The sequence below is a fragment of the Eretmochelys imbricata genome, chromosome 6 (genome assembly GCF_965152235.1).
Source record: "Eretmochelys imbricata isolate rEreImb1 chromosome 6, rEreImb1.hap1, whole genome shotgun sequence".
NCBI lineage: Eukaryota > Metazoa > Chordata > Testudines > Cheloniidae > Eretmochelys > Eretmochelys imbricata.
Genome location: NC_135577.1, coordinates 6,690,270 through 6,709,068, shown reverse-complemented (window position 1 = coordinate 6,709,068; position 18,799 = coordinate 6,690,270). Strand labels below are relative to the sequence as shown.

The window sequence follows — 18,799 nt, the reverse complement described above, 5'->3', positions numbered from 1 at the left end:
AGTTTCCGGAACAGAGCTAGGCCTCACGGCTTGTTTAGCCTGGCTGCGGGTGACCATTCCCACCCTCTTGGCCTGCTTCACATGATTGGCCAAGTCTTCCCCCAACAGCATGGGGATGGGATAATCATCATAGACTGCAAAAGTCCACATTCCTGACCAGCCCTTGTACTGGACAGGCAACTTGGCTGTAGGCAAATTGAAAGAGTTGGACTTGAAGGGTTGAATCGTCACTTGGATCTCTGGGTTGATTAAATTGGGGTCCACTAAGGAAGCATGGATAGCTGACACTTGTGCTCCGGTGTCCCTCCACGCGGTGACCTTCTTCCCGCCCACACTCACAGTTTCCCTCCGCTCTAAGGGTATCTGGGAAGTATCTGGGCCTGTGGACCTCTGGTGTGATTCCGGTGCAATGAACTGTAATCTGTTGGGGTTCTTGGGGCAGTTGGCCTTTACATGCCCCAGCTCGTTACATTTAAAACATCGTCCAGCTGACGGGTCACTGGGGCGAGGAGGGTTGCTGGAGAACGGGGTGGCAGGACGATAAGGGGTCTGGAGGGTTCTTTGGGAGGTAGGTGGGGCCTTGGGCGGCCCCCGGTAATAGGGTGTGGTCTGGGGTGGTCCCTTCTGGTCTCCGCTCCAACTGCGACCAGTTTTCTTCTTCTCTGCCACCTCCACCCATCTGGCTCCAATCTCTCCTGCCTCGATTACAGTTTTGGGTTTCCCATCTAGGATGTATCTTTCTATTTCCTCAGGAACACCCTCTAAGAATTGTTCCATTTGCATTAGGAAGGGCAAATTTACTGGAGATTCAACACTTGCTCCTGATATCCAGGCATCCCAATGTTTCACAATGTGGTAGGCATGTCGGGTAAATGACATGTCTGGTTTCCACCTTAGGGCTCTGAACCTCCGACGAGACTGCTCGGGTGTTATCCCCATTCTGACTCTCGCCTTGGATTTAAACAGTTCATACTTGTTCATGTGTTCTTTAGGCATTTCAGCTGCCACCTCAGCTAAGGGTCCACTGAGCTGCGGCCTCAGCTCTACCATGTACTGGTCAGTAGAGAGGTTGTATCCAAGGCAGGCCCTTTCGAAGTTTTCTAGGAAGGCCTCAGTATCATCGCCTGCCTTGTAGGTGGGGAACTTTCTGGGATGGGAAGTGGTACTTGGAGAAGGATTACTAGGGTTTGTTGGGATATTCTGCTGAGCCTTTATCTTCTCCATCTCCTCCACATACTTCCTCTCTTTTTCCTTCTCCTCCAGTTCTTTGTCCCTCGCTTCCATAGCTCTCCTGTGAGCAGCCGCTTGGTGTTGTTCTGCCTCCCTTTCTTGTTCCTTCTTCAGCCGCATGAGTTCTATCTGTCTTTCATGTTCCCTTTGTCTTTCCTCAGCCTGAAATTTGGCTAATTCCAGCTGTAGTCGAGCTGAGGATTTGGTCATTCTAACCTCTCTGTTTTTAACTAACTTTACACCCGAGGTTTAGAAATAAACAAACAAAACTTGGCTGTAAAATTTTGCTGTGCTGGAATAGAATACCTATTCTCTGATAGTGATTGTCAGCCTACAGAAAAAGACAATTCCCTTGTCTCTGTTCTGGGCCCAACTTAAAGCAAAAAACCTCCAAACTACTTGGAAACCTGCTTACCCAGCCCAAAGAAAAAGCAAATGGGTAGAACACACACCCCCTATTTACTTTTAGGAAGAAAAGAAAAAAAAAAACCTCTGGGTTGGAAGACTGTGAATTTCCCTGCAGGAGTTAAGTACCCTGCCTCCAGGCAAAGAAAACCTGCAATTCACAAGATAATCCCCTTTTGTCTCTGCTTGGCCACAAAGCAGGGAAAACCCAAGATGCTTTCAGTTTCAAAGCTGCTTCAAAGCCACAGGAAAAAAAAATTCCTTTTTAAAATCTGTATTTCTAGTTCAAAAAATCTCAACTGGATCTCAAAATGATTTCAGGTTAATCCCACCACTATGCCACCATGTCAAGGTTCCTCCCCCACTCTGAACTCTAGGGTACAGATGTGGGGACCTGCATGAAAAACCTCCTAAGCTTATCTTTACCAGCTTAGGTCAAACTTCCCCAAGGTACAAAGTATTCCACCCGTGGTCCTTGGAATGGCCGCTACCACCACCAAACTAATACTGGTTACTGGGGAAGAGCTGTTTGGACGCGTCTTTCCCCCCAAAATACTTCCCAAAACCCTGCACCCCACTTCCTGGACAAGGTTTGGTAAAAAGCCTCACCAATTTGCCTAGGTGACTACAGACCCAGACCCTTGGATCTTAAGAACAATGAACAATCCTCCCAACACTTGCACCCCCCCCTTTCCTGGGAAATGTTGGATAAAAAGCCTCACCAATTTGCATAGGTGACCACAGACCCAAACCCTTGGATCTGAGAACAATGAAAAAACATTCAGTTTTTTACAAGAAGACTTTTAATAGAAAATAGAAGTAAATAGAAATGAAGAAATCCCCCCTGTAAAATCAGGATGGTAGATATCTTACAGGGTAATTAGATTCAAAAACATAGAGAACCCCTCTAGGCAAAACCTTAAGTTACAAAAAGATACACAGACAGAAATAGTTATTCTATTCAGCACAATTCTTTTCTCAGCCATTTAAAGAAATCATAATCTAACACATACCTAGCTAGATTACTTACTAAAAGTTCTAAGACTCCATTCCTGGTCTATCCCTGGCCAAGCACAGCATACCGACAGACACAGACCCTTTGTTTCTCTCCCTCCTCCCAGCTTTTGAAAGTATCTTGTCCCCTCATTGGTCATTTTGGTCAGGTGCCAGCGAGGTTACCTTTAGCTTCTTAACCCTTTACAGGTGAGAGGAGCTTTCCCCTGGCCAGGAGGGATTTCAAAGGGGTTTACCCTTCCCTTTATATTTATGACACCTGGGGAAGGCTTGATAAAAATCCTCACCAATGTGTACAGGTGAACACAGACCCAAACCCTTGGATCTTAAGAACAATGAAAAATCAATCCAGTTCTTAAGAGAATTTTAAAGAAAAGGTAAAAGAATCACCTCTGTAAAATCAGGATGGTAAATACCTTTCAGGGTAATTAGATTCAAAACATAGAGAATCCCTCTAGGCAAAACCTTAAGTTACAAAAAGACACAAAAACAGGAATATACATTCCATTCAGCACAGCTTATTTACCAGCCATTAAACAAAAGGAAATCTAACGCATTTCTAGCTAGATTACTTACTAACTTAACAGGAGTTGGAAGGCTTGCATTTCTGATCTGTTCCCAGCAAAAGCATCACACAGACAGACAGAACGCTTTGTCCTCCCCAGCCTCCCCACTCCAGATTTGAAAGTATCTTGTCCTCTCATTGGTCATTTTGGTCAGGTGCCAACGAGGTTACCTGAGCTTCTTAACCCTTTACAGGTGAAAGGGTTTTGCCTCTGGCCAGGAGGGATTTTATAGCACTGTAAACAGAAAGGTGGTTACCCTTCCCTTTATACAAATGACACTCCATATTTCTCTCTATGAGCAGTGATCTCTGGTGAGATGCTAATGCCGACAGTAACGCTCTTTATTCCCTGTGTTTACAGGTGAGGGGAAACTGCTGGGGAAAGTTGCCTCTGATCAGAGGAGACCCTCTTAGCCCAGAGAGCGCAGACCACAGCCCTTGAGGAAAAGGGGGCAGGGAGACTCAGTGCTGGGAGGGGGCAACACAGGGTAACAACCCCAAAAAGGGTCATTGTGCTCTGGGAGTGGGCGCCTGTTAATGGTGGCGTCTAATACTGAGAACCACCCCCCACTGAAGTCAGGATCTGGCCCTAGCTACCCAACTGGTGACATCCTACAAGCTTTGTGTCCTTCCCCTGTGGTCCCTGCTCCTGCCCCTGCCCTCATGATGGGTTCTGTCCCTCCACGTGTCTCAATAGCTCCATTCCTGACCCCTCACCAATTGGCAGCCCCATGAGTTGGCTGATTTCCCTGGGCTGGGGGACAGAGCCGGGCTCTGAGATAACGCAGCCAATTTCCTTGGCACTTTTGTTCTCTTCGCCTCTCCCTGAATTAGGGAGATGAGTGTAATTCATCATCTAAGCCGGGGTCAGTCTCAGAGGAAGGGGCTTCTTTCTGTAGGGTCCCATTGCCTAGCAAGGGGGGCCTCCAAAGCAGGGGCCTTGTTTCTATTGGGGTCCCTCTGCCCCGCTTCAGTTGGTCTAAAAGAAGAGGCCTTAGTTGTATAGGCATCCCAATGTCCAGCTGGAGCTAGTCTCCAAGGGGCTTGCTTTTATGGTGTCCCATTGTCCAGCTGGGTTTCTTACCCTTCTTCAGCAGGAGGCTGTACAGCCAATAAACCCCGCCCCTGGCTTGCCGGCTGATGTCGTCGGCTGGGTCTCATATGTAGAGACCCAGCTGCAGCACAAAGTCGTCCGCCTTGGGGAAGTCGGAGGAGCTCTGGTGGAAGGAGGAGGAGAGGGGAATCCATCAACAGTCTCCCTTCAGCTCCCCAGCTCCCCTGGGCCAGAGCTCTGCTCCCATCCATCTGTAGGAGGCGCTGGGGGAGCTTGGAGAAAAGGGACCAGAGCAAGGGCCCTCTATGAGCACTCGCTGCTACCAGAATAACAAGGGCCCTGAGGCCAGGCACGGCCGTGCCAGCCAGTGGCCTATGGAACGCGGCTGTCCCTTACGGACCCAGGGGGAACCATGTAGCCAGGGGATGAGGAACTTGACTCAAGCATAGTTGGGGCTCAGTTCTGACTCTGCCTCCCCACGGGGGTCCTCTCTACAACCCCTGCAGCGGCTCATCCCACAGCCTGTCAGCGCCAGCCCTGCCTATGTAAGTGGTCAAAGGTCACTTACATCAAATCCGGGGAGGGTAGTGGTGAATCGGAGCAGGGCAGCACTGCTCCGAGCTAGAAATGGACGTGCTGCGGGAGAAGGAGGAAGGGGAGGGTCAGCGGGCAGGCTTACATGCTCTACAAATGAGCCTCTCCCCCTCCCCAAGGGGCTGAGACCTTGTGCTCAGGAGGGAATAGCTGACCCCTGACTGCAGAGCTTGAAAAGGGGGTTCGTGACACTGCCAACGTCTTGCTGGGCACAAGCTGTCATTGTCTCTCCAGGCTGGGACAATGTTCCGTCTTGGGGCTGGTCTATTTGCTCTGACCCCCTGATCCAGCACATCAGAATCAAGGCACATGCCCTGGACCCCCAGACCCCAGCTGCAGAGGCCTTGGTAGGATGGATGGAGGGGCCATGAGGACAATCCCCCCGGAAACTGCCGTGTCCCTAGGACAGAAGAGCTGATTCCCTGAGGCTCCTCCTGTATCTCAGGGTCTCCGTAGAAAGGAGCCAGTGACTTTTCTCAGAGGCCCATGTCCTGCATCTCACAGGGCTTTCAGTCTCTCAGTCCCCAGCCAGGACTGGTGCTCACTGTTAGTGCTTAATGCAACCGTGCAGAGCTCTGGCTGACAGTCCCAGCTCTGCACTGATGGCTCTGGGAACCTGTGGCCGGCTGGGTCCAAGCTGGAGGACACAATGGAAACATGGCTCTTCTAGTCTCTCCTTTGCAGCCCTCCCATGGGGTTCAGGGGAAATTCTGCCCCAGACCCTCCCATTCTGCTCACCTCCAAGAGGTGCTGCAGCTTGTCCGTGGTGGGGGTCTCTGTCAGCAGGCCCCTGAGCATGGTGTCCATGCTTTGTAAATAGGTCTTGTGCAGAGCCTGCAAGAAGAGGGGAGCACCCGTCAGTCATAGGATCTGGGGCTACCCCAGTCAGGGGAATATTAGGGGGGTTCTCTGGGGAGCCCTGGCAAGAGCCAAAAGGCACATCCTGGCCTCTCCCATTCACATCACTCCAGGGACACTTAGCAAGAGTTCATGGCTGGATGCCTGCTGGCTCCTCAATCCTAGCCCTTAGCTGTTCTCTGCGCAGGGCCTGGTACCCAGCAGAGTATGGAGCAGTCAAACCGCAATGGATGGAGGTAGGATCCCCGGGTGGGAGAGTCCGGGCAGCAGAGCAGAGAGTGAGGAGAAGAGGGAAGTCTGGGATCAGCCACAAGGGCTAACACAATCCCCTCTGGACGGAAGGGGCCCTCCCTGACAGTTTGTGTCCGCCCCTCTCCCCCGCCCCTCCTGGGCCTGTTCCCAGCTCTGCTCACCCCTCCCCTATTCTCAGCAGCTCCATCAAACCGAGGGAGCAGGGACCAGAGGCCGCTCTTGCTCCTGGGACAGAGAAGTAGGATCAGGACCTACCCGGAAGTGGGTGGTGCCCTGCCCCGTGCCCATGGTGAAGACGCGTGAAGAACAGCCCGCAGGAGGCGTGACTCCAGCTCCAGGGCAAGCGGCGGCTTCAGTTTGCTGTCAGGAGAGAGGAGCCCGTGTTACACCTTGCAGGACGAGAGGGGTGCTGGCACTGCCATGGACACGACCCCCATCCCCTGCAGTGATCCCCTCCCTACGGCCACTCGAACGTTACTGGAGTGAAATCAACCCCCAGCCAGGAAAGAGGGGACGTTCCCACCTCCTCTGCTGGGGGATGCGAACAGCCAGAGCTTGGGGTAACGCAGGCCGGGGAGGATCTGTGATACCCAGCTCTGGGCCCGATCAGCACCAGGGTTAGGGCAGCTGGAAGGGAGGGTCCTGGTACCTGAGGCTGCAAACCGCGGCCATGGAGCTGGAGACGATGGAGGCTGGCTCGGACTCCATGGGGAGATTTTCAGTCAGCTCCTGGGAGACCCCAAGGAGACAAAACCGCACGTGAGATTCAGGCCCCGCAGACCCACAGGCCTTCCCAAGGAGGAGGCCAAAATGCTCTGCAGAAACAGCCACTGTCACCCCAACCTGTAGCCAGCCAGCCAGCACCCCCCCCCTCAGACCAGCATTGCTGGGAACACAAGGGAGCCAAAACAACAGGGGACTTAACATATATTCCAGCACAGCCTTTGAAGCTGTGAAAGCACAGGTGTGCTGCTACAATGTGCCTCTGGGAACATATACAACGATTAGGCTCCCAGCAGGCAGAGGCCCTGTGACAGACATGGCTCTTAGCCCCTACTAAATAGCGTGATGCACACACCCCAACATCCTAGGTGGGAAAATATTTACCCTAATAAAAGGAATGTCCAGTAGTCGAAACTTATTGTTTCTCTCCCTTGCAAGCGTAAACTACTCTTGCGAGAGCTGGCGTCACCCAGACAGACCAGCCTCAATTTGGCATAAGAAAGGAGAAAGAGAATAAAGGAGTACAGAGGTATAAGTAGGGGACCTGCAGCACCATGATTTTTGAGTGCTTTTCACTATCTATCTGCTGGTCAGATAAGTGACAGCCTCCCAAGGCTTCTGCAGCTAAGAGGGTCCCTAAGCCTTGTCCCTTATTCGTCTTTCCGCGGAATTGAGTGACCGATCCTGGCTTGGCACCGCTGGAATCGAGAGATGCAAGGAGGGTAAGAAGCACCCACACCTGATCTCCTATCTTTAGTGTACACATATTTTGAAATAGAGCTCTATACTTTGTTTTCTTTCTTTGGGATTGTGGCTTCAGTTTTGTAACTTGTTTGTGTGTGTAACATCTCTACATTTAAATAAGTAGGCACTAGCAATTTTGTAACCACATGATTAGAATCTAGTTTAATAAATTTTGGTAACCATTTGTGCGTAAGCCTGACTTGTTTTCTCTGGTTTACTGTAAAGCAGCCAACGCAATTAAAGAACCTCAGCCGTTTTGGCTCTAAAGCCTGGCCATGAGGTGAGAGTACTAAGAGCCTAGCGTTGAGTTGTGCCGCCTCCACGGGGCAAACTCTTGGGGCACCTGTCAGTCAATCCTGGCTGCCCGCTGCGAAGGAGCTCTGAGCTCTAGCAGTTAAAATCACGGGTGTGGAGAGGCTCTTAGTGCTGCCATTGGGGCACCTGTCAGTCAGTGTTGACTGCCCGCTGCGAAGGGGCTCTGAGCTCTAGCAGTTAAAGTCACGGGTGGTTAGGACCTTGGGGCATCCGTCAGCCTAGCCCGGGCTGCCCGCCGTGAAGGGACAGTGCGTCCTAGCGGTTAAAGTCATGGATGGTATAAAACGGGCATAGCTGGCACCTCACCAAACATCCTTGGCCATCGGCTAACACCACCCCAACCAGCTGGGCTCCCCATTGCTCCCATCCATCAAACTTACTCCTTCCTTCCTTCTCTCCCACTCAATTCCTCCCTCCCCTCAGCCTCAGCTGCCCCTCTGGCCTCACAATTCCCCCACTGCCAGTTCCCCATCAGTGTCAGAATTTCCCCCTTCCCTGCTCCCCAGCCTGCAGCCCCAGGAAGCCCTGTCCTCTGCTCCCCCCTCCAGCCCCACTAACTCGTCCTGCCATGTCTGGCTCCCTCGCCCCAGGGGCCGGGCACGGGGTCCCACTCACCGCAATGCTCTCCATGAGGGCCGCTTTGGAGAACTGGGGCTCCAGGGTGTCCCACCTCTGCCTCTGTGCCGAGTAGCACAGACTCGGGACAGCATGGAGGAAGCGGAGCTGTTTGGCCCTGTCCTGCACCCACTAGGAGTGGGGTGGGGGGGAGAGAGAGAGAGACGGTTAGGTAGGGACCACCCCGCCCCACCTAAACCAGCTCCAGGGCTCAGGACCTCCATGGGGTTGGACAGGGAAAGCCACCCCTCTTCCCGAAACCACAGTGTCGCCCTGCACAGAAAGGGGTTGTAACTGGGACTGTGTCTGCGGGGAGCGGACACCTTGGCCTGTGTGGGACAAATGCCCCCACTTTGGGGTGCAGGATAACAGGGGAGAAGTGCCCCCCATTGGGGGTGATGGATTCTCTGGTACTAGACCCCACTGTGTGGGTGGGGATGGAAGAAGGGGCAGGACAGACTTGGGGGCAGCGCAGCTGGGGGAGTTTTGTACCTCAGCTCTGCCCCGGAGGTGCTGCTGGATGACCCTGATGGTGGCTTGTTCAGGGGACACATCCTCCTCCTCCACCTCCTCCAGCTGGGCACTGGGGGTCTCTGCACCGGGGAGGGAAGGAGAAAGGGTCATTTATGCTGCTGCTGGGGGGATGCAGTGGAGAGAAAAGGCTCCATGTTCCTCCTCCTCTGTAAGGAGCCCCATGGCAGAGAGGGCCCCACCCTGCCCCTCCCAGAGATGCCCTCAGCCCCAGGGCCCTGTGGGAGTCAGCCCCCACAAACAAAGTAATCAGGGGAGGCTGGAGCTCCCCCGACTCCGCCCAGAAGCCCGCGAGCCCCCAACCGCCCTGTCCTCCTCCCGTTCCCCTGGGTCTCCCCTCACCTGCACAGTGGGAGCCTTCAGCCTCAGGGCTGTGAGACCCCACGGAGGGGCTGCTGGCCCCGCGGGAGTAGGCAGAGCAGCTGGTGTTCGTGCCAGAGTTGCCCAGCTCCTGCTCTGGGCCGGCTGGGGGCTGCTCAGTGGCCAGGCTGGTGGGTGGCTCCTGCTGGGCCCTGGGGTGCGGCTCCTGGCTCCTCTGCTTCCTGTGAAGGAAGCCCCAGAGCTGCCTTGCCCGGCTCCCGCCCGCTCCTGGGTCCCTCCGGCATAGCGTCACCCTGGGCCACCTCCGTTTGGGCCCAAAGAGGCCTCAGGGCCTGTTATGGGAGCTGGTGTCTTCCTCCTCCTTCAGAAAGCCAGGGAGCTCCTCCTCCTTGCCTGGCCACTGGCCTCTTCCCCGCCCGCGGGGACAGAGGGGCCGCTCTCCTCCTGGGCAAGCCGGCCGCTGCTCCCCACTGGCTCCGGAGCCACCTGCCCAGCCTTCCTCCTCAGCATCCGCTTCAGCCGCTGCATCCTGGGACTGAGTGGGGAGCAGCCATGAGTCTGGGCTCAAGGCAGCTGCTCATTAACGGGCCGGCCTGATCCCCTGCCCACCTCCCCTCCGCTGAGGCAATTCCTCCTCACCGCACACCCCACCCCAGGGCATGGGGGCTGCCATCCACACCCACTGGCAGCTGCTCCCAACGCTCCCCCTCACCACTGGGGCCCTGTGACACCAGGGGGGTCTCGTCCTTTCAGAGCAGTGGGGCTCTCCGTTAGTTTGGACAAGCAGCTCCCTCCACCCCTCCAGGCCCCGCTCCCTCCTCGGCCAGGGAAAGAGCAGCACCTGGATAGTCCCCAGCGAAAGTTTACAAGGTGCGAATCCCAGGAGGCAGGAGTTGCCCTGAGTTCCCACTGATTTCACTGATTGGGGGTGGGGGTGTTCAGCATGTGGCAGGTTCTGCCCTCTCCAAAGACTCTCGACATGGGGAACAATCTCCGACAAGGGAAGGGCTGGGAGCCCTGTTGCTGGGCCATTCCCCCCACACTGGGGATGGCTCTGGAGAACTCCACTCACTTGCTCTAGATGGGATGGAGCTGGATGGCAGATGCTCACTGATGGTCCGTGATTTGCCCTCTTCCTCAATCTCCTGCCCCCAGGTGGGCTGGAAAGGGTTACTGCACAATGCCCTGCCAGCAGAGCAGGGGGTAGAAGCCAGGAGATCGAAAGTGGCTGTGAAAACAAGATGATGTTTTATTGCCAGGGGATGGATAAACCCAGGCTAGCAGCCGGGGCTTCACAACACTGACCTACGGCCAGCAGCACACCTCCATCTCCAGGTCTCCTTGTACCTCACGCACATTCCTGAAGCGTGATGACCCACAGGCTCTAGGGGAGTGTCCCCAGCCCCACTGATGGAAACAGAGGCCTGGGCAGGAGAAGCCACTGCCTCAGGGTCGCACTGGGAGTCAGGGATAGAGCCGGGGTTGGAGCCCAGGAGTCCTTTGTCCAGGTTCCCGCACTAACCACTAGAGGATCACTCCCTTCCAGTGCTGGGACGTGCCAGCGGTCCTCGATTCCCAGGGTCCTTGGCTCTGAGTGTGACCTGTTGTAGTGACTGAGGCAGGGAGTTGGGAGTCAGGACTCCTGGCTTTCATTGGTGGTTTTCCCATTGACCTAAGGGACCTTGGGTCAGCCATTCCCCTGCTCTATGTTTCAGTCCCCAGCAATAAAATACTTACCCATTATTGTAAATTGCTGTGAGATTTACCCAGAAAGAGCCACTCTGTAAGTGCTATGCAGCATTGGACCATCAAAGATCAGATCCAAATTCCTGCCCTGGAATGGGTTACCTAGGGAGGTGGTGGAATCTCCATCCTTAGAGATTTTTAAGGCCCAGCTTGACAAAGCCCTGGCTGGGATGTTTTAGTTGCGGTTGGTCCTGACAAAATTGCCTCCGGAGGCCTTTTCCAACCCTAACCTTCTATGATTCTATGATCCTAGAGTGAGGAGTGTTTGGATCCTGGCTTTCAGTTCAGCCCAGTACAGGGAGAGGAGCTCAGCCTTGAGTTTGGATAGAGGAGGATCAGCCCTTCCTGGGTTGGGAGATGAGCTAAGAGGCCCTTTTATCCCTAGTGGGGTGGGAAAATATTGATTATTTTTAAAAAAATATTAACTGGATTTGTAATTAAATTAACAATAGGCTTGTTTATTAAAAATCATCTACTTAAAATGAATGATGTGATAGCTAAGCCCCTGGAACCAAAGTTAGCTGAAATGCTAACCCAGCTCTGGACAGCAGTAGCTTCCTTGAAAGGTGCAGAAAATATTTTCTTCATTTCAGTTTATTCAAATAGTTCAGTTCACTTGACTAGTTCGTTGAAATTGAAGAAAGCCTTTGGGAGTTCACTAAACAGGCAACCTTGTTTTCCTCCCTCAATCTATGGATAATCTATGGATCTACTAGTTCATAAATCAGGAAACACGTGGAGACCAGAATGTATCATTTCAATTCACTAACCACACATCACATTTCCTTTGTTTAAGAAATCAGTTAGTTTTAAATGAAAAACATTTTTGATACAACTCTTTTCTTATGCTTCTTTTTCTAGCTCTGACATGACCTTGCTGTGTGACCAAAGAGAGGTCACTTCCTTTCTCTTTACCTCTGTGTCATGGGGATGGAGAAAATTCTCTAAATCCTAGCAGGAGACAGATTTGAGCACGTCAGGAGTTTTAAAGCCCTTGTGCTCAAAAGGACAATGGGTGACTGTTGTTTGGGGCAAGAAGCCCGACGGATTTACTACCTCTCCCCCATTCAAAGCCAATACCACATCTCTGTGTTTGCAATCATGAGTTAGAACTTCTCAGTGCCTCTCTGTCTCTGGCTGAATATTTCAACAAACTCTGGACCCAGGTGCTTAGGCAACGACTTCCAACAGTTCAGTGGTTTGACTTCCTCTGAAAATTGGCAGCAAACGTGGACTTCTTCATATATTTATTCAATTTAAATTAGTTTAATAGGTTATAGCAACTATAGGCCTTAACATAGCTTGTCATAGTTTCAAATGTTATCCCTGATAGGTTTGGTTTTTAAAACAAATAAAACTGGTTTTAAATTTACATGTAGAAATCCAATTCAAATGCTTAAAAATGCCTTTTTGGGATTTTTTGGTTTTGAAACAGCCATTGATTGGTATTCACGTTGATTTTAGAAGAACTACGTCATCTCAGAGACTCATCAACTGCTCGTACTCTATGAAAGGAGAGGAGGCAGCAAAATTCATCGTATCGATAACTTGTTGTGAATTATTTGCTCAGTCTGAAAAGAGATGAACTAGAGTTTTCGGACACTTGTTTATGTAGGTCCAGCTCAGAGGTGGTGGGAAGGGCAGGAATGCTGTCTCTCTCCCTGAACCAGCAGCAATTGCACGGGATGCTGCACAAAACCTACATTTTACTGCCAAATCGTCTCAGCCATTCATTCCTTTTCTGTGCTTCCCGTTTTAAAAGTTACAAATCTACAAAACCTTCCCCTCGACAGTCACTGCCCAGGGGTTGCTGCAGGCAGAGGAACCTGAGCGGTAACACGGTGACCTCAGTGGTAACTCGGCCACCTGTCGCTCACTGACTCCACCAACGCTGAGCGTAGACCCTGACCCTGCGGCCTGCCTTGGGCATCGCTCCCACTGAAACCTGCAGGCTCATTTGCTGACTTATGCAAATCGCCCGTGGAGAGTCAGCACTGACTGGCTGAATTAACTCCCAAGTCACAACGCCCTTCAGCTTCCAGCACCAATGTAAGGGGCACAGAGTGGAAATCAGGCTTTTCTGGCGGTGTTGTTTTCCAACTGTCACTAAAATCAAGGAGGTTCTTCCCACTGATGCCTAGAAATTCCCTGAAATGTTGGAATCAATTGGACCAAGTCCCAAAAATTACTGTGTTACAGACAGACAAAGAAATGCCGTTGAATTGAGCCTTAGGCCTCACTGCACTCAGCCAAGAGTGCCTGAGTCTCCTCCCTATTAACTCAGCAATAGCCCCCCACTTGGCCGATCAGTGTGGAGACTCTCAGGCCTGGAGGCCGAGCAATCTCAACTAGTCACCACAGGAGATCACTATAGTGGAGATCACCATCAGCGCACAATTCCAGCCCCACCTCTTCGTGAGGGCCTCCTACAATGACAGCTGGAGCACAGCCCCACCCTCCCCAGGAAGAAGAGCAGCAGAGAAAAGAGAAGAAGAGACAAGAGGGAAGGAGGAAGAGAGAAGCAAAAAGGGACAAATTTCAAACGCCCCCAGCGAGTCTCAGATTCATAAATTCCAAGCCCAGATGGAACCACTCTGCTCTGACTTTCTGTTTCACATTGGCCATAGAACGTCCCTCAAAATAATTCCCACAGAAATTAGAGCGGATTTTTTTAGAAAAACACCTAATTTTGATTTTAAAACAAGCCAGTTGTGGAGGATCCAGCACAAGCCTTGGTGAATTGCTCCAAACCCTGGCATTAAAAATGCTCTTCTTATTTCCAGTGTAAATTGGTCTAGCTTCAGCCATTGTCTGCTCATAACCTTTATCTGCTAAAGTGAAGAGCCCATTAGTAAATATTTGTTCTCTTAGGCTCACCGCTTAACCTTCTCTTTGATTGAGCTCCTGTAGTCTGTCAGCACAAGGCATGTGTTCTAATCCTTTCATCGTTCATGTGGCTCTTCTGTGGACCCTCTCCAACTGATCAGCATCTGTCTCAAATTGTGGACACCAGAAATGGACACAATATTCCAGGAGTGGCTGCACCAGTGCCCAGTACAGAGAGATATGGAACCTCTCTCCTTCTACCTGAGAAGCTTCTCTGTACGGCTCCAAGGGTCGAATTTGCCCCTTTGGCCACAGCGTCCCACTGGGAACTCATGGTCAGCTGATTATCCCCCATTACCCCAAGTCTTTTTCAGGGTCACAGCTTCCCAGGATAGAGTCCCCCATCTTGTACATAGAGCCTGTATTTTTTCTTACCTTCTACACCGATGATGATTTCTTTCAACAAAATCCACAGGGAAATGCAAAAAATCCCAAGGAATCTCCTCCACCCCAATCCGCTCCTTGTCCTCACCGAGAGACCGGGAGATGGAGGCTTGGTGCAGCAAGGCTACAGGGGTCTCTGAGGTTCCCCCTGCCCCGCATCCCTGTCCTGCCGGGCTGTTGTCAAGGGAGCTCTGTGGGGTCACAGCCGCCTCATCACCTTTGCCCAATAGGCTGAGTTCCTGCCAAAGGCCTGTGTGAAGTCACTGCCACGCTCACCTTTCCCTTGCAGGCCTGATGTCTGTCCCTGGCCAGCCCGGCTGGATGTTTGAGCTGCACCCTGGATCACCCCACTTCCTCCTTATTGATTCTGGGGAGCAAGCCCCCAGTAAAACAGCAGAGTCTGTTCCTCACCCCACCCTGAGTTTTTCATAGAGGCATCGGTTGTGAAACAATTCGATCTCCTAATCTGGCCTCTATTTCACGGGCTATGAAAAATTTCATACACTTACCACCATATTAAGCCCAATTGCTTGAAATTCACTAAAAGGCATCTTCCAGAACAGGGCCATCCCTAGCTATTCTGGGGTCCTACACAGCCCCCCCCATGGGTGGGTGTGGCGGGGGCCCCAGGCCTCCACGGGGGCGGGGGGGGGGGCTGACTTGGGGGGCAGGCTGGGACCAGGTCGCTTCACTTCCCACTGCTGGTGAGTGCAGGCCTGGCCCTGCTGCAGTCCTCACGGATGTGGGGGCGGGGCTGGGGCAGAGCAGGGCAGGGGCTTTGGGGAAGGGGTGGAGTGGGGGCGGGGCTGGGGCAGAGCAGGGGTAGGGGCCATGGGGAAGAGGCAGGGCAGGGGCTGGAGCTGCGTAGGTCACCAGGAAATTTGGTGCCCTACGCAGCTGCGTACTTTGCATATGACTAGGGACGGCCCTTCTTCCAGAATGACAACCAGTTGTGATGTGAGGACAGCAGGAAACAGAATCCACCTCTTCCCTGGGTTTGCACTCCCAGTTCTCCTGAAAGACCATTGAGAATTCATGCAGCCTGAGAAACTTCCCAGAATAAGCTACCAGGCGTGGGGGGAAATGAAGGAAACCAACCAAAGCCTGAGCTAGGCTGGAGAGCATTGATCCAAGCGGTGTTTGAACCCCTCCGCCCCCACCTGCCTGCCTGCAGTGAAGTGGACAGAGGGGCACTGATTTCTATTTGTGAACTTGCTAAAGACCGTGGGCTTCAGCACAAGCGATACAGCCCATACTCCAACCTCTTGGAAAAATAGCCAAGTTGGCTTTTCAGAAACCTTTCCCCCCAGTGCTCTGCCTCCACTTGGGATTGTGCCCAGCAGAGGCTGGTGGAGGGGAGGGGAAGGTAGAGGAGGCTTTGCAAGTGCCATTTGCATTACACCACAGACACACGCACAGCAGTGCAGGGCATGTTACCCAGGACAGTAAATTATTTGGCCATAACTTACAAAGTCCTCAGTGTTGAAAGTACAATTTATCCGGAAAGCAAAGGGAGGGAGGGGAGGGAGAGTTGCAGTAACCAGCCTGGATACTGCACATCCCCCTCGCCAGGCACATCCCCCTCACCAGGGTTTTCACTGACTTTTCCTAGCAATGGGGGTGGAAGGGCCCTCATGTAGTCAAGTCAGGGTCCCTGTGCTGGGGCAAGACCAAGTAACACACCAAGTAAACATCGCAATGGCTGTTTCTCCAGCCTGTTCTGAAACACCTCCAATGCTGAGGATTTCACATGTTGAACTGTCTAGCTGAAGTTCCTCATGCTCCCTTTCTCCTTTATGGAGTATGGGCATTCGGAGTATGGACCAGTCTTACTGGTTTGACAACATCTCCCAGTTGCTCCATTTCAAAACCAAAATACCTCAGACTTCAGCCAAAATATAGCAGTACCAAAGTATTTTGGATTTGGGGATTTGTTCCTGAAAGCTCTAAAATTTCCAAGGGGGTAGGTGGGAATTTTGACCAGCTCTACATAAAAGGTCTCTATTAACAGTGAGGGTAACTAACCCTTGGAACGATTTTCCAAGGGTTGTGGTGGATACTTAGTTCATGGACAATTTTTCATTCAAGATTGGATGATTTTTTAAAAGATATGCTCTAGTCTACAATGAAAAATACAGGGAAAAAATGATGATGTTATATATGTTATATAAGTTATATATAACTGTGTTATATAAGCAATTAGATGAGATTGAGGGGTTTGAATTTGTTGTCTGCAAACACCTTGGGGTCCACAGACTATATCTAAGGGGTCCTCAAAAGGTTGTTGTTACCATAGAATGCTAGTTTTTGACCTGTGGTCCGTGGATTTCCAAAATTTTTGATTGGTCCACAAATGAAGAAAACCCCACTGGACTAGATAATCAAAATGGTTCCTTTGGGCTTTGGAATCTCTGACTACATTAAATGTCCATTGTTTAGGCATCTCTTAAGAGAGAACATGAGTCTCCACTGGACGTCAGATTTATTTTTGTGGTACCCATTGCTTCTATCCCCTCCTCTGTCTCTTCTCTGGCATAGAGTACAGTGACAGGAGAAATGGCTCCTGGGAACTGCCCCACAGTGACTGGCTTCATTTTCCGGGCAATAACAGAAAGTCCAAAGCTGCAAAAACATCCTCTTTGTGTTCTTCTTCGCCATTTATTTCTGCACCCTGGTGGGGAATGTCGGGATGATTGTGCTGATTAGGGTTGACTCCCAACTCCACAGCTCCATGTACTTTTTCCTCAGCAATTTGTCACTCTTAGATGTTGTCTCCTCTGCTGTGATTGCCCCCAAGGCGATGGTCAGTTCCTAGTGATGAGTAAAGACATTTCTTTCCCTGGGGGTGTGGTTCAGTTTTTCCTCTTCTCCTTCTGTGCCAACAATGAGCTTTGCCTCCTGGCTGTGATGGCCTACAATCGCTTTGTGGTCATCTGCAACTCATGGCTTTATAATGTCATCATGTCCAAGAGAGTCTGCCTCCAGCCATTGGCTGGCTCTTACCTGTGCCCCTGTGTCAATGCCACTGTGCATAGGTGTACTGTATTCAGTCTGTCCTTCGGTCACTCCAGTGTCCTCGATCATGTCTTCTGCGATATTCACCCACTCCAAGAAATCTCCTGCTCTGACTTTCGCATCAATAAGCTAGTGCATTTCACCTTTGCAGCCATAGAAACGATAGGCACCATTCTCATCATCCTCATCTCCTACATTTACATCATCTTTGCCATCCTGAGGATCCGCTCCACTGCAGGAAGGCACAAAGCCTTCTCCACCTGCGCCTCCCACCTGCCTGTCGCTTCCATCTTATATGGGACCCTGATCTTTACATATTTACGACCCTCGTCTGGCAGCTCAGTGGACTCGGAGAAAACGGTGGCTGTGTTCTATACCCTTGCGATCCCGACACTGAACCCCCTGATCTACAGCCTTAGGAACAAGGAGGTGAAGGACACCCTGAGGAGGACAATATACCAAAAAACTATTTCTCGCTGTATGTAAACATGGGGACTGGTTTTTACTGATCAGTACTGGAGTGCAAATATGAGCTAGTTCTCACTCAGTAAGTCAATGTGCAGAATTTTCTGTCATCATGGAATTTACAGGAGAAAACAAGAAGGAAATGGAACTTGAGCCAGATAATGAGGAAAGGTGCCATTTCCTTTGAAAACCAATATCCAGTAACAGTGTGACAGCTTCTCCTTTATGCATTGATATGTGATTTCTGCAATATAGGCACCTCCCCCTGTTTGTTCCACTGCCTTTTGAACTATATTGGTTAATTCAGCAGATGATATAAAGAGGAGGTACTCGGACTGTAACTGTTTTTGTTTGCTACTGCTCTTATCTCAGTTCCCACAGCCACCATGTGAAATCACTATACAATTAAATAAAGGAAGGTGTACATGGAGAGGTGTTTTTATAGATAGATAGACAGAGAGATGGTTATGTATGGGGACAGATAGATAGAAACACGTGATTATACACACACATGAGAAAGGAAGGATGGTCCGGAAGTTATCACACTCGCCTAAGACTTGAGGGGGTCTGAGTTTAAACTCCTCCTCCTCAGTAGACTTCCTTTGTGACCTTGAGCAAATCACTTAGGGCTAGATTTTCTTAAAGGAATTTCAGTTCCTAATTCCCATTGAAATAAATGGGATTTAGCTGCCTAAGTACCTTTAATAATCCTGGGTTTAGTCTCCCTTTGCCTCTGTTTGTCACTTGTAATATGAAGTTAAGAGCACCTTTAAACCCTCTCTGATTGGTCCATGCTTATAGGCCTATCCAGTGATGAGCTGCCAAAATCTTAACAACCGGTTCCCTCCTCACCCCACAAGGGGGTTGTCAAGGTTCCTCCCCCACTCTGAACTCTAGGGTACAGATGTGGGGACCTGCATGAAAAACCTCCTAAGCTTATCTTTACCAGCTTAGGTCAAAACTTCCCCAAGGTACAAAATATTCCACCCTTTGTCCTTGGATTGGCCGCTACCACCACCAAACTAATACTGGTTACTGGGGAAGAGCTGTTTGGACGCGTCTTTCCCCAAAAAATACTTCCC

At 51.1% G+C, this 18,799-nt stretch overlaps 1 pseudogene; it reads left to right on the top strand.

The window, feature by feature from the left end:
• Window positions 1–16,793: 16,793 nt before the first annotated feature.
• Window positions 16,794–17,738, top strand: LOC144267057 (olfactory receptor 5J3-like; annotated as a pseudogene).
• The last annotated feature ends 1,061 nt before the right edge of the window (window positions 17,739–18,799 follow it).